Source organism: Nomia melanderi, chromosome 7, assembly GCF_051020985.1.
Source record: "Nomia melanderi isolate GNS246 chromosome 7, iyNomMela1, whole genome shotgun sequence".
Lineage (NCBI taxonomy): Eukaryota > Metazoa > Arthropoda > Insecta > Hymenoptera > Halictidae > Nomia > Nomia melanderi.
Genome location: NC_135005.1, coordinates 2,094,954 through 2,109,502, shown reverse-complemented (window position 1 = coordinate 2,109,502; position 14,549 = coordinate 2,094,954). Strand labels below are relative to the sequence as shown.

Genomic DNA, 14,549 nt, shown 5'->3' with positions numbered 1-14,549 from the left:
AAATATTTACAGTTTATGGGAGAGAATAAAATAGAAAACAACATGGTATACTATTTGTTATGTTCAAGGCTTATTTTATTAATGTTTTCTTTTAATACCTACACCTGCAACGATTTTATTATTTATAAGATTTTTTTAAGACTGTTGCGTTTGAAATTCTTTTATTAGATTTTGTATAATAAAATAATTCGTCTTCCCTTTATATTATTAGCTTTTCATGGTAAAATTGTCATTAACAAGAAAAATATCAACATAATATTGCAAATTTATGATTTCTTTGACTGTATTTTGTAGTTTAAACCATGTACATAACAGATCAAATATTTCATTGATTTTTTTCCATTAAAGTATGACCTTTAATTTTATGAAATACGTGATTCGGAACGTTATTCGGGCTAAAAATTATACACTTTTTAAAAAAGAATCTAACTCTTGAAACACACTTCAGGAAATTATACTTATTTATATAACATATTAAAAGGTAACTCTTTTTACATTAATCATTTAAATGATTAATCTAGTCAAATGTTAATCTATTTTCCTTAACATATAGAGAAGTTATAGTTGTATTTTTGCAATGCAATTACAAATATTTTTGTAATACAAAAGCCCTCAAATATATAAATCCAACAGATCGTGAATTTCCATTATACTATAATAATCGTGTGGTATTGTAATTTTAAGGCAGTGGACCAGTATCCTGAAAGACAGCAAGTAGACCATAATAGAGAAAGGGACTGATGAAGACCAGGCCCAAGGGTTGGTGAATTTTTCGAGCGATGTGTAAGCGAGGATGAGTGCGTGGTGGTGGGAGTAGGGTGTGGTTGAGAGTTTGTTGAAAGTGCGAGTGAGAAGAATGTTTATGGGGGAGAGAATGATTTTTAAGTGCGGATGGCGAGAGTTTCTGGGAGAGAGTCGCGACGGCTTTGGAGGAGAGAAGACCTGTACACTGCGAACTATATTGTTTCTATTTATTTGTATCTTATTCGGTTAACTATTCCTATGATTTTTAAAAATAAAGTATAATTATTTCCATTAATACCACAATAGTTATATTATTATATACCAGGGAAGTTCTTCAAAATTTGTGAACCCCCAACGGGAATGATAACTGATAAAATAAACGTGCATGAAATATTTTAGTAGAAACTACTTACAAACAAAATTTCTTCAGAAAAAGCAAATATCAGTGATGTGTTCTCATATGGTATTGCAACATAACAGAACATTAAATAATTGTTTAGAACATTAAAAGCCACTTTAATGCTGAAAAAAAGCTATAAGAATAACACTACAATATCTTTAAACAATAAAAATTAACAAAAACCAAATCTAAACAATTAATATTACCATATAGCATCAGCTGACTTTGTTAGAAAGGAACTGCAGTTTTAATAATATCATGAAAATATTCTTGAAAAAACGGTTACCTATTATAGATGATATGCAAACCACACAATAACAAACTATCGATGAACGAGCCACTTTTACTTCGATAAATCATACTATTAATGGTTCTCTGGGAACGCGATCTATCGGCGATAAATAACCCGTAACTCAATATACATTACAATACAAAACGCCTACATTCATCTCGCAACCGTCTATCGTAACAGTCATCAATCTCCCAGGTTACCACATCACCCTCTCCTTTTTATTCCTCGCGACACGCACACCGTTCCTTCGCAATTCAACTGATATCTTTCCCTTCCAATTCCAGCTTTGTTGTCCTTGGATCGGATAAAACCATCGATCGCCATTCGGTCACGTATAGGAGAGGGTCCGCCAAAAATTTTTGGCCGACATAATTTCCCGTGACGTAAGCGGTACAAGGGATGCCAAGGAGCGGCGTGCGAGGTAAAATGAGCTCGACGTTAAAACTACCGAGCAGTTCAATTGATTAGTTTTTACTTTTTGTTATGGAAACTATGAAAGCGTATTTTTTTATTTATTGAGATATCAATTTACTTATGTTTTAATTTGCTTGTTGCTATATCAATTGATGTCAGAATTTATTAACCCATTGCACTCGGGATGTGACACTCATTCGCCAGTTGATTTGACGCAGTAAAACTATAAAATCTGATATTTAATGTTGAACGTTGTATAATGCCTCGATACATGAAGTATTGGAATAAAATAGCTTTGTTCCTCAATGTGCTTGTGATTTTCCTTCGAGTTAGTTTAAATAAATATTGTGTTCGTCTGGTCAAAAAATGTTAAATATTTCTAGTGAGAAACTTCCGAGTGCAAAGGGTTTAAAGAGTAAGTACATCTTTTTGATAATTATAAGAAAATGTCGGGGGTGATTCAGATTCACGAGTCACCTGATAATTGTAATGTTGAAGCATTCGCTATCATTATTTTTTTCCAGTACCTACCTAATGTAACTAACCTAACAAATGTAACTAAAATGAGACATCGAGCTCTTAGATGTATAAGGTGTTCGGTAAGCGGTGTTACAACTAAGCAGAGGCGAGGATTCTACGTGAAGAAGTGAATTGAAAATGCAGAATAAAATTTTCTCATTTCAGGCTTCCTTTTCGAGAAATTTGACTTTGAGAATAGCCTCGGTATACGTGCACTTGACTTGCAATTTTACGTAGAATCTATTCCGTGTCATCTGTTATTATTCTGTAATTAAACATAAAAGTGAGACTAAATAATCTAAATAAACTACAATATACTTTATTTATACATAATGAATTCGAATGAAACTTTGGACATATCTTTTATACAACGTCCAATATTTTTCTTTTGCAATATTCTATATTGTCCAGCGTTTCTAGAATAGAAATATCTAATGCAAGTGCAAACAAGAGTTAACTCATGACCGATCAACAATGTGTTAAGGAATGTGTATATTAATCACGTGCATTTATGTATAATTGTCACCACGGCACGTATCAGATTAAAAAGATTGAAAAACGCATATATTTGCCCATAGTCCATAGCGATGACTTTCGCTGGGCGCATATATGCGCCAACAGCACTTAAAGGATTAACACATTGCATGCGGGAAACGTACTTTTACGTTTTTTTGCGGTCTGTCACTTGAGCACGGGTCACGTAGAAGTATGCATTTAGTAGACTCGTATAAATACGAATAATCGTAAATGATCGCTACACTCATTGGTCCGCGGCGAAATATATCCTCATGCGATGTGTTGATATCGAAAGTGAGATAAGAAAACATGAAAACTAACCAATTAGACCTGCATTTCTTTCAGATCTTGTCTCTTAAAGTGCACACGGTAACTTGATCTCAATTAAGACAAAACAGGAATCAAGACTGGTTTGTCGTTTATTGTTTCGTTTATAGTTTTAATTGGTTACGTGTAACCATATTGGCCAAATAGCAAATTAACATCGGAAATGAGACAAGAACAATTAAAAGCTGACCGATCAGACCCGCATTCCTCAGTCTAGACACCGAGTGATCTGCCAACTTTATACACAGGCTAGGGGTTAGACCCCGCAGCGGTCTCTGCGGTACGTGTGGAGAAACACAGAGAGGACCGACTCGTAATCGAGTCCTCGCTCAATTAGCCCAACCTTGCGCTTTTTCGTCCCTCCGTGGACACTGCCGTGGAGCCAAGAACCAGCGCAGAAAAAGCCAGGCAGCATTCCACCAGGCTTTCCTTCATCTTCACTGGAACCGGAAACCGCTCTTACGGTCACGCGAGTGCCGTTCGACGGGCCCCGGGTAAATGGAGAAAGGAATTTCGCTTGGACTGCTCTTGGGTACGGGACAAAGGGTGACTAATGGCATCAAGTGCGATTGATTGCTTAGAAAAAGCGTGCAGCGATGTCGTTACCGTGTACGTGCTGCCGCATAATTCCTGGAATTAGAGAGCACCGCGCTAATTTCTTGGGAAAGATAGATGGATGTTTTTGGAGTAAATTGCTTTATGAGAGCTTTCGTTCCTTCTTCTTCATCAGATTGAGTGGGAATTTAATTTATTGATAACACTTCTGTGTGTACTGTTCAGACATGAACGTTAAGAAAGTAGAAAGGATTTGAACATTATTACTTGAGTGTTTCGCTGTAGGCAGCTTCATGTTTCTATAATCTTCGGACAGCTGGTATTTCCGTTATGGACAGAAAATGTATTGAACATTTTAATAGTTATTTTCGAATCAGTATCCTTGAGTCATATGAATATTTGACGTACAGTGAGATTTTGTTGACAGTTATTGAGTATTATTATATTTTTGATCAGTACAATGGCAGAGGCTGATGTGTCTGCCCATAACTCGTTTATTCTACTTAAAGGAAGCTTAGTAGTAATTCCATAATATTTATTTTCCATTTTACATGAATATTTGCTACGTAATCAACTGTTACAAAATTGTTATGAAGGACAAAAGGACTATTTTACCATAAATATTTATAAATATTAACATAAATAGATGCAATTATTAACTTTCGTGTATTGGTTGGATTATCTAATCCGAGTTCTACCTGAAATGAATATTTTATATTTAATATTTTTCTGCTTTATGTAAATGTCTCAATGAATTGTATATAATTACTTTTCATAAATTCCAATGTAGTGAAGATTGTCATTATTCGTTAATTTCGTTTTAATTTTTAGACTGTTTCATGAGATGAATATAAATACAATTATACAAATGGAACGTGTTGGTTAATAAAATAATGTATCAATTAATTATGACATAATGAAATGAAGTACACTTCGACATATACAGTTGTTTAGAATTCAATACAACGGAGAGTTTAATCAGAACGAATGAAACTTTTACGTTATTTTTACTTGTCACAAATATTGACTGGTGACAAATGATTTTCGAATAGCGGTATCCGTGTAAACATTTGTTCTTGCAGTATAATTAATTGCGATAAATGTATGGGATTGATTTAAATCTCTTGGTACTTGTCTGCTGCTCTTTACTCAACTATACTGATAGGTTATGTACATTTCGTTTACATGGACGCGTTTAAAGGCGTCTATGCCAGTGCGTTATCGATTGTACGCTACTGCTCCAGTACCTTGTTATCATGTGTACGGTAGGTTTACGGTACATAATACTCTTCATGGAAGTTATCTGTAATCATTATTATAATACTTTGTTACATACTTCAGATTTACATTTTGCAATTTAATTTGACAGAATTATCAATGAAACTATGATTATTATATATTATATTATGATTATATCAATTTAAAAAAGAATTACGAAAATATTAGATCTTAGAATACAAAGTATTATCTATTTGCAGAAAAATATTGTATACTTTTAATCACTAACTAATTCCTATTGCAATTCATTCACATAAAACTTTATTGGACGCCAGCAGATTTGGTTTAATTTAAAATTATATTTATACCTATTCACTCCTATTTCCATTTTTTTCACTACTTCAGGTTCCTTGTCAATTACTTTACTCATTGTTGAGTCAGAAATATCCTTCTAAACCTCTGACAGAGAATCTCTCAAATTTCGTTTTGAACATTTGAACTATACTTACCAACTTTTTTATTCACGTAAACCCAAATTGAAGCTCTTATATCTGACATTTCAGTACATTCAACTCAGTACTCGAGTAAAGAATGATCAAAAACTGTTTGTTAACAGTACATTTATAGAAAAATGAATTCGCCCATGCTGCATGGTCCAATAAAACTGGAAACTCGGACAGCGCAGAAATGGCGTCCCGTACGTGATGGCTTGATGGAAAATTGACAAAGATATAAAAATAGAGGATAAAAAGATCCTCATAGCATCGCGAAGAAGTTTCACCGTTAAAAGAAGTCAAGAACGGTTTCGCAAAATTTGTCGAGGTCTGGAAGCAGTATCGCGAGGACTTTCCGCCCCTTCCCCTAATGACTGTCAGGCAATTCCTTTCTGCTGCCGCTGCGAAATACGTTCGAGGTTTTATGGACTCCCGGCAGTAGTCAGTGAAACTCGCGGATTGTATCCGCCGAATGCTCGAAATCCCGAAGGACGGATCCCTGATGGAGGCTGCTTCGTTCTGCTTCGGGTTATATATGACCAGATAACCGAGCGGCGGTTTAAACTTTTTCGAGGAAGCCGCCAAAATGCACCGTCAATGGTAAATTCAAATATTTCATTCTCGGTTTTTGTAACATTGTCAGTGAACGAGAAACGTCTTGCTCCTTGATTGATAGATGAATGTATTCTGTTTTACTTAAGTCTCTTGCATCATTACTGTATATACATGCAGGTACTCTATGCTTTTAGACTGGATTGCTAATGAATAGGTAGTTAATATTACCTTATTACAATATTATTTTTATTTGATATATTATTTACTATATTATGATTTTTGTACTTATTTTGATATTGTAACCACTCAAATACAAGGAAAAACTGGTTTGGTGATAGTAGTGATAGTAGTAGATAGTAGAATATTTTTCACTATCATATAATACACACGGGTTAACAAGTTAAAATTTGTTATTAAACAAGCAATGCGGTACTTTTAACTAACCTGTTAACTGTGGAATTTAGTTGGAGAAATCCCTTGTTCTGCGCGCGAGGAAATTAAAAAATAAAGCGTGCTCTCGTCAAACGCAGGACGATGTACCTAGGTTATACTTTAATGAAAAACAAAAGCGAAACAAAGAAGAATCAGTAACATTTCAAGCTTTAAGATGACGTATATACTCGTCAAATGCAGTTAACCGGTTAATAATATGATCTGGTTAAAGTCAAACAACTGTACCCTATAAATTTGAACCAGTCTGTCATGAAAAATGATTTATTTACTCACGGCAGTTCTAAGTGAGACAAAGAAAGGGAGGGAGACGAAGAGAAACTTGGCGAAAACTTACACTAATTCATCGTTAGGTCGAGATAATGTAACGAATCGCTTATCTTCACGTTAATACGAGTTCGCCAGGGCAGAAAATTGTTGCGAGGATACATTACTTAACTTTAGTCGGCCGATGTTCAGCTAAGGCTGCAGTAATTCCCATAAGAGCGCCATTTACACTTTCAGTGCCCGTTTATTCTAATGCGGCCAGGTTGTATACAACGGGCCCTTTTACCGGCACGGCGCAACGGCGAGGCAACGCGCTCACGGTGTTCCGCGCTTATCATCCCATAGAAATTTCGTCACGCGGGAGTTCGTTAATGAAAATCAACGAATGCGGCCAGATTGGGGTCACTCGAAAAATAACGACACACCGCGGCTCATTCCGGCTTCCGAAAATTGGATTCATTAGAACGTCCGCTGAATCGAGTTGGATTTTACCGGTTAATTTTAAAAGGAACCCGGTGGAAATTTTTGCCGTTATTGTTTCGATATTACTTAATCATCGTGACGCGATGGGAATAACAATATCCTTTTCGTAGCATATTTAATTATGTTGATGGAAATTATCGATTGAAATAAAAGTAGTATCGAAATTTAACCGTCTGCACTCGAAAGATTTTTGATTGTTGATATATATTCTTTTCCGAAGATATATCAGTAATATTTTTTATATTTAACATAAAGAGAAATCACGAATAAATGAAGGAATAGAAATATTTTATTTCAATATATTATGTAGTATGTTCCGTCCGATGCGGAACAAAATGGCGAAAATCCTCAAAGGTTCGTTTACGACATGGACGTGCCAAAAAAATTATTTTCGAGATTACCTTTTTTCGAAGTCAGTTTATTTTTTGTTACAAGGGGAAATTTTACCCTAATTCATGGTAAAACCATTTACTCACTCCACGCGTGTCCAGACAATAGTTTTGGAATTTTTACTTCGTTCGTAACGGTTCCGCCAGACATGAGTCAACTTGGAGGAAAATTCCATTTCATTGCCCTCACCCTTACATCAAGAGGACTGGCCAAAGGGCGTCCAAGACGCCTCCGATTTTTGGAATTATGCACCGATTGAGTATTTTCGACTTTCCAATCAGCGCACTCGATGCGACCTGTAGGTATTGTATAAAAACACCTACAGGATCGCACTCGCATCATTCAGTCATTTCGTTCAGATCCTATCAGATTCTACAAGTCCATCGTTCGGGACAAAGATTCTAGAGATCATCAGATTCAAAGAGATTCTACAAGTCCATCGTTCGGGACAAAGATTATCAGATTTGACACGCTCTTAGCAACAAGTCCATCGTTCGGGACAGATACAAGTTCAATTGAGTCACTCATACGAGACTCATACTCATACGCTCTTAGTAATCACGAGTCCATCGTTCGGGACAACGTGAATACTCCTTTAAATTTCGGAAACTACAGTCCATCAGTCGGAATTTAACGCAATCGATCTAATTGTCCAATATTAATTTGGCGGACAAGTGTCAAGAAGAGTCGCGTACCGAAAGGTTACTTCGGGATTTACGACCTCGAACAGAATTATAATTCGCGCGGTAATTCGTGACACAACGAAGACACACTACTTCGTTCAAGTATCATATAGTAAGGTCTTACACAATGTAAGATACATGTCCGTATTACACGGACTTCGTGTTCTACGAATCCAAGAGTGCCAAAATTGTAACTAAATAAATAGTCTTTTTTTAATATAACAAATTAATGTGCGTTTTATTCAATCCTGAAACAACAGGAATGTACATTTTGTACACTTTATGTATGGAATATTGTTACATACACGCAGACTTAGAATGGTACTTCTGAAGTAGCTACATATTTTGTGGAATTTCTATTATATCATCCAGCAGTGTCCGTCCTGGACGGCGGACAAGAATCTATAGTGCAAGAGGGTGTAGAGCTTATGTATTTAAAAAATATTGGTAGTGGGGCAGTCGACGTATTCCCCAAAAACTATCTACGACAACGCCTCTTGACGCGTTGTCGACTCGATTACCGCGGTTACATGAAAATATAACAACCAGCTAACCTGAGGTCTCGAGCGATAAAACAATTAAGGGGTTTCCCGTTCCCGTGTCTTAACAAATATCTTTAACTAAAATCTAATTACTCTGAAAATTGTTTAAAATTAAGTTCCGTCGGTATCGTTTTTGGATGCTCGTCTTGCTCCATCGTCGGTCGACACTTCTTTAGCTTCAGAATTTGTCTGTTGTTTATTTGATAATGTGCTTTCTAGCATTAATTTCTTAAGAAAATAATAAAATAAAATAAAATGGGAGCAGTGGCGCAATTTTTAATCAATGTTATACCGGGTTCTACTGTGTTACGAAATTTAATATCGAATACCAAACTTTAGTTGCAGAATTAATAATAATATAGAATACTTCATATTTATTTAGCTGAATGAAATTTTTATTAATGAATTACTATAGTGTGATCTGTTATAATTAAGTCTTCTTATCTATTCAGACAATGAAATTGAATATTAATAATTGAATATTTTCTTTTAAAGTAAATGATATTGAGTAAGTATAATTAGAGTTACTTGAAGTAGAAAGTTTCATAGGGTATCTGTAGCGTTATAATCGTATTCAAGTGCTATCTTTAACCCATTCACTGCTGTGTAAGACACAATGGTATAAAAATACTCATACGTAAGTTGATAAAGATATCCTATATATAGATCCTGTTTGAAACAGATGATCTGCCTACTTCCGTACCTCTTTGCCACTTACTTTGTGTTATGGAACTTTCACTGCGTTCTAGGAGACAAGTTCTAACTCCTTACCCTTAAAAAAAAAATCTCAATAAGTAGCATAATTTATCAACAAATATAATGGTTTAATGTTCACTTCATACCATAGAATACATAAATATCCTACCAAGTCTATTAACTCTGATCGTTCTATATAAATCCTGTAAAAAGAACTACCCTAATTAACCTTTAATGGTCACTAGAAATACCGAGCAGTCAAATTGACATTTTCAAAGTTTCTACAGGAACCTTAAGAATGCAGCTATTAAGATTTCAATAGACTTATGATTCAATTTGCGAATTAGTAAATCAATTTCCTTAGTAATTTCAACAAGAAGCATCTGTTATCCTTCTAATAATTGGGAGAGATTTTAGGAATACGTCAATTTGCCCTATTTTGTACTTCTAGCGTTAAACAGTAGTCAAAAGAGGATCAATTTCTTTTATTACAGGCTAATTTTTCTATCACCAGGTACCTCCGTCAAGGCGCATCGAAAGGAGTTAAATCCCCGAGACTCGAGAGCCGAGCCACCCCGGAGCAAATTACTCTAGGTAATAGCCAATACGTTCCGCAAAGCGATATTGTACCTGGCAATTGTGAAATCGGAATCTATCCGCAGAAATATCTGTACGTGCCACGGCTGGCTGGTCGTCCGCATGTAAGACGTACTCACAAGGGAGTTTTCGTTCTGAATAGCTGGCAGAACACCGCCTATCCCGGCGGACCTATCGCTGACTATTATCGCGTGCCCTGCGGTTTTAAGCTATCGCGGCCCATAAGAGTGCTAAGAGAACTTTCGCCCACGCTGACGATTTTGCCCTACCATTTCACGTGTACCAGCCGACCCCTTGGCTGAATCTCAGACCGAGACCCGTGTCCCGCGGCCTCCCCGTTTCCGTCGAGATAACGGAGGCCTGTTTGTAGAACGCGTTAGGCTTCTACGCTTTTCCCTGGAATATATTCGATCGTGACGCTGGATTCTCGGATTCACCGTTCCATCTGCCACTATGTATCAGCCACGCGAACGACCCTGGAAAAACTTTTCAGGTAATTACTGCGAAATGGGATTGGGATTAGGGGTTATATGAATTTCTAAGTATACCGTCGGGTCTCTTATCTGATAAATGGTAATTTTCAGTTTGTATGTCAGACGCTTTGCTTTAGCTTTTCATTTCAGTGAGAAAATTTTATAAGCAGGGTTGTAGTACTGAGGTGTAGGAAAACTTTTATATTGTGGTATAAGGAAATTTAATGTAACCGATTTTAATGGAGGTTTTGATAGGTGAAGGTAACTTTTTTGTTAATTGTGAATTGATAAAATTTCTACGTAATTATTAAGTACGTAATTGAAGTTGAGAATTTTATGTTATGTAACATTTTATGCTGTACTGTATAGAGTTGGACTCATGTTTTATTTTTATTGTGTAAGTATATTCTGGAAGGAATGTTTTTAATAATTTTTTTAACGTCAGCTTTGATGATGAACATCGTTAGTAGTTTGAAGAAGGGAATAACAATCACTAAATGTTATCACCAATAAACAATAAATTTCTTTAAAAATTCTTGTTGCACAAATTTGTTACTTCTCCGCGTAGGTAGTAATAGAAAATTGTGATAACAAATTTTGAAAGTATCGATAGTTTCAATACATAATTATGAATAATTTAATAAATTTGATTTATTAATCGTGACTACCAGTTGCATATTCAAAAACATACTTTCTACGCTATACTTTATAATGACACAAAACAAAATACACAAACTTCTATTTAATTCTCGATTTTCTCTTTAAAAAACTCGAAAACTTTCAATCTCCAAATATCTAAAACCCTCCAGGATAATCCAAAAGCTCTCCAAGGATTACGTTTTAAATTCACCGAGCACGCGTTACAAACGAGAGCAAGAAGAAACCAGCGAAATCGGAAAGGTTGGTGCGGTGACTGAATATACCCACAGCAAGGCAGTGATGAATCTCTGTTTCAGCGTATTCGCGGCCGTTTTATGAAGCTGCCTCTCAGGAACCGTTTCCAGCGCTTTAAGACCAACCTGTTGTGTGGGTTGCCATAATCCCAAAAATTAGCGAGCTCTTTGCGTCCTCTGCGCCGCGAGATTAATAGAACCGCAACGCGACAGCGTCCGTGTTATCCATATTTCTCATCGGTGGCTCGCCGACGACCGGTCTTTTTTCCCGTCAACGCGTCCGCGTGTTTTTCATCACGTTACTGGATCTGTCAGCGTTGTATTTCTGTGATTCCCCGCGCGCGCTTTTGAACATCTGCATAACGCTCTATGAATGGACGGTTCCTTGGTTGCAGCCGAACCTCGCTCCGATGGCACGGGTTCGATGCTTGTCCTGCATCGGCTCGTGATACTATCGTTCTGGTATCGCGGGCCGATATCTCCGATGCCCGTGTATATTCTTGCATATTTTCACTGGGAATAAAACAAGGGTGCACGACTGGAGATGCATGAAATTTTCGGTGCAAATTTTTCCTTTGAATTCATTCATTTTTTTTATGCACTGGGTGAGCCGGTGTACGGAAAATGATAGTCTAGAATGTGATAGAGAAATTCCAAACTTGACATTTTATGATATAATATTTTTTGGCAGTTTAAAATGTGTTAAAGTTATTATTCGAAGTTATAATTAAAAATTATTCTAAGTTATTATTAGAGTTATTTTAAATTATTATTAAAAATTATTGTAAATTATTATTAAAAATTCCGAATTTTAATGCAAAGTTGAAAACCGTCCATTTCACTAGATATGATGTTAAAACAAACGAAACATCGAAAAATCAGGTTAGTTTCATTTTCAACTTTGCTTTTGACTTTTATCGGTGAAAATTCGTGTGGTTATCGATTCGCTCTTTCATAAGGAGATAAAGAACACCACGGGAATGGGGGATTTCGCGAATAAATGACGTTGCTTGCATTGGTTAGCTTCGATAATGTTACGATAGCGATCAAACGCTTCCGTCTGGCTTTTAATAGAAACTTCCTCAAAGAGCCCGGGAACAGGGAACTATGTTGGTTCCTTCTTTTTTTTTTGTTAAGCGGTCTCTCGAAGAAGGCTGGGCAATGCTCGCATTCAGTGCGCGAGCGTTATTCTCTGGACGATTAGAAACAGCTGGAGCGAAAAGCGTTCGTTCCTTTAACCCATCGCTCCGCTGATGTTTAAGTATTATCCCGTTCCTGCTGCGCTGCCGCGTTCGTGGCATTAAAAAAGTATCGATAAGCGATATTCCCGATAAGTCCTGGGCCGTTTCTCTTGAACGATCGTGGCGGTACGTGCGCGAGCGTTATTATCCGACCCATCGGTGCATCTAAATGATCACTCTTTTCTTCGTGAAACAGGAAAAAAGAATGGTATTCGTATCTCTACTGGTACGTGGCTATTTATAAATTACAATGAACCATTGTTCGAGGTAACTACTTAATCGTTCGAAGTCCCTGCTATTTATTACTCGCTGTGTCCCTGCGGTACGAAATGCCTCGATTATGGTTTACGAGGTAAATACGGATTATAGTGGTTAAAGATTACAATATTGCGGAGTCAATACGAATACGAATGCGAGGAACGCAATAAAATATACAAATATAATTGTTAATATTGAATTTACTTCAACGTAAACGCGTTAAAATCATCGACAATTGAAGAAGAGTTTAATTCTAATGTTTATAAGTTGTTCTAAGAGAACTTCATTTTCTACTTTCAGCGGAAAGGTATCCTCTTTAATTATCATTAATTTCCTGTTATTGGGATTCAATAAAAGTAAGGTAAGACCTAAGTATAAAGATTTCAAATTGTAATTGCACAGAACTGGAAGACTGTAATTGGACTTAATGAGGACTATAATTAGACCAATCTATGCCTATTTGTAAGGCGTGCCTATTGGACAAAGCCAGGACTAAAATCCTTCGGATTAACTTAGAAATGCAACCATAAAATGGCTGTTGAGCCTGGATTACTGAATCGATAACTTCAGGAGCTTTCCTATATGAATGTTCCAACTTGTTCAGTCCTAATTCCAGTTTCCGAAATCTCACACTCTTTGACGAACGGTCAAGAAACAAAGAAAAGTCGAAGAACGCTGTGGTTATTAAAATGTAGTCGTTCAGTTCGTGGATTTCGGGAATTCAAATCCCATTTGCGTGGTTGTCCTTTCTTATAAGATTTTAAAATATCTGAGTCAAGAACTAAGTATCAGTATTTGGACAACAGAAGTTTAGATCAGTTTGTCAGAAGTATCCTAAACTTCTTATATTTTTTTCGTGTATTCCTACAAAATATCAGACACGTATTTCTAAATTCAATTGTTCTCAGTTGTAAATCCTGAGCCGTAATTCCTTGAACTACAATTTTAATCGTTAGTTCAGGGGTAACCGAATCTTAGACGATGGTTCAAAACCTTCATGTTTCTCAACAATGAATTCATTTTATTCAAATATCTTGGCCTTAGTTTTATCCGAATCGAAATTATTAATCCAAATAAAAATTGTCAAACCTTTGATTGTTGAATACACATAGCCAAAACGTTCCTTGTGGACAGAATACTTTTTTGCTTAGCTTGCCGTTTGAGGATCGATGAACCACGTTAATTCATACAAAGCATAATTAAGTTATAATCGTAATTCCTCAGTTTCACCAAACTGAATGATACTAAGAAACGTAATTAATAGAGTATATTAATATCGTAGAGATGATGGTGTTCAAAAGTAAAATGTTTGTTGGTTATTCTTTTTATTAGTAATCTCTTTACATTCTTTTGGTTGTCGCACTTGCGTTCTAACTAACTCCGCTCTCTTCGAAAGTTCTCATTTATAGTATGCCTTCTTTTGCTTAGTGAAGAGGGGAGCGTCTTTTTATATCTATGAGTTCGTTGCCTCCGATGTGACAACTGGTGATGTTTCTGTTTTGGTCAGCAGATGACTCGCACCGTCGGTCGATGTCCCGTAAG

General features: G+C 36.2%; 1 protein-coding gene across 2 annotated transcripts in view; it reads right to left on the bottom strand.

Moving 5' to 3' along the window:
- Positions 1-14,549, bottom strand: part of LOC116424161 (discoidin domain-containing receptor 2) — a 233,103-nt gene that overhangs the window by 119,580 nt on the left and 98,974 nt on the right. The gene's annotated exons all lie outside the window — the stretch shown is intronic.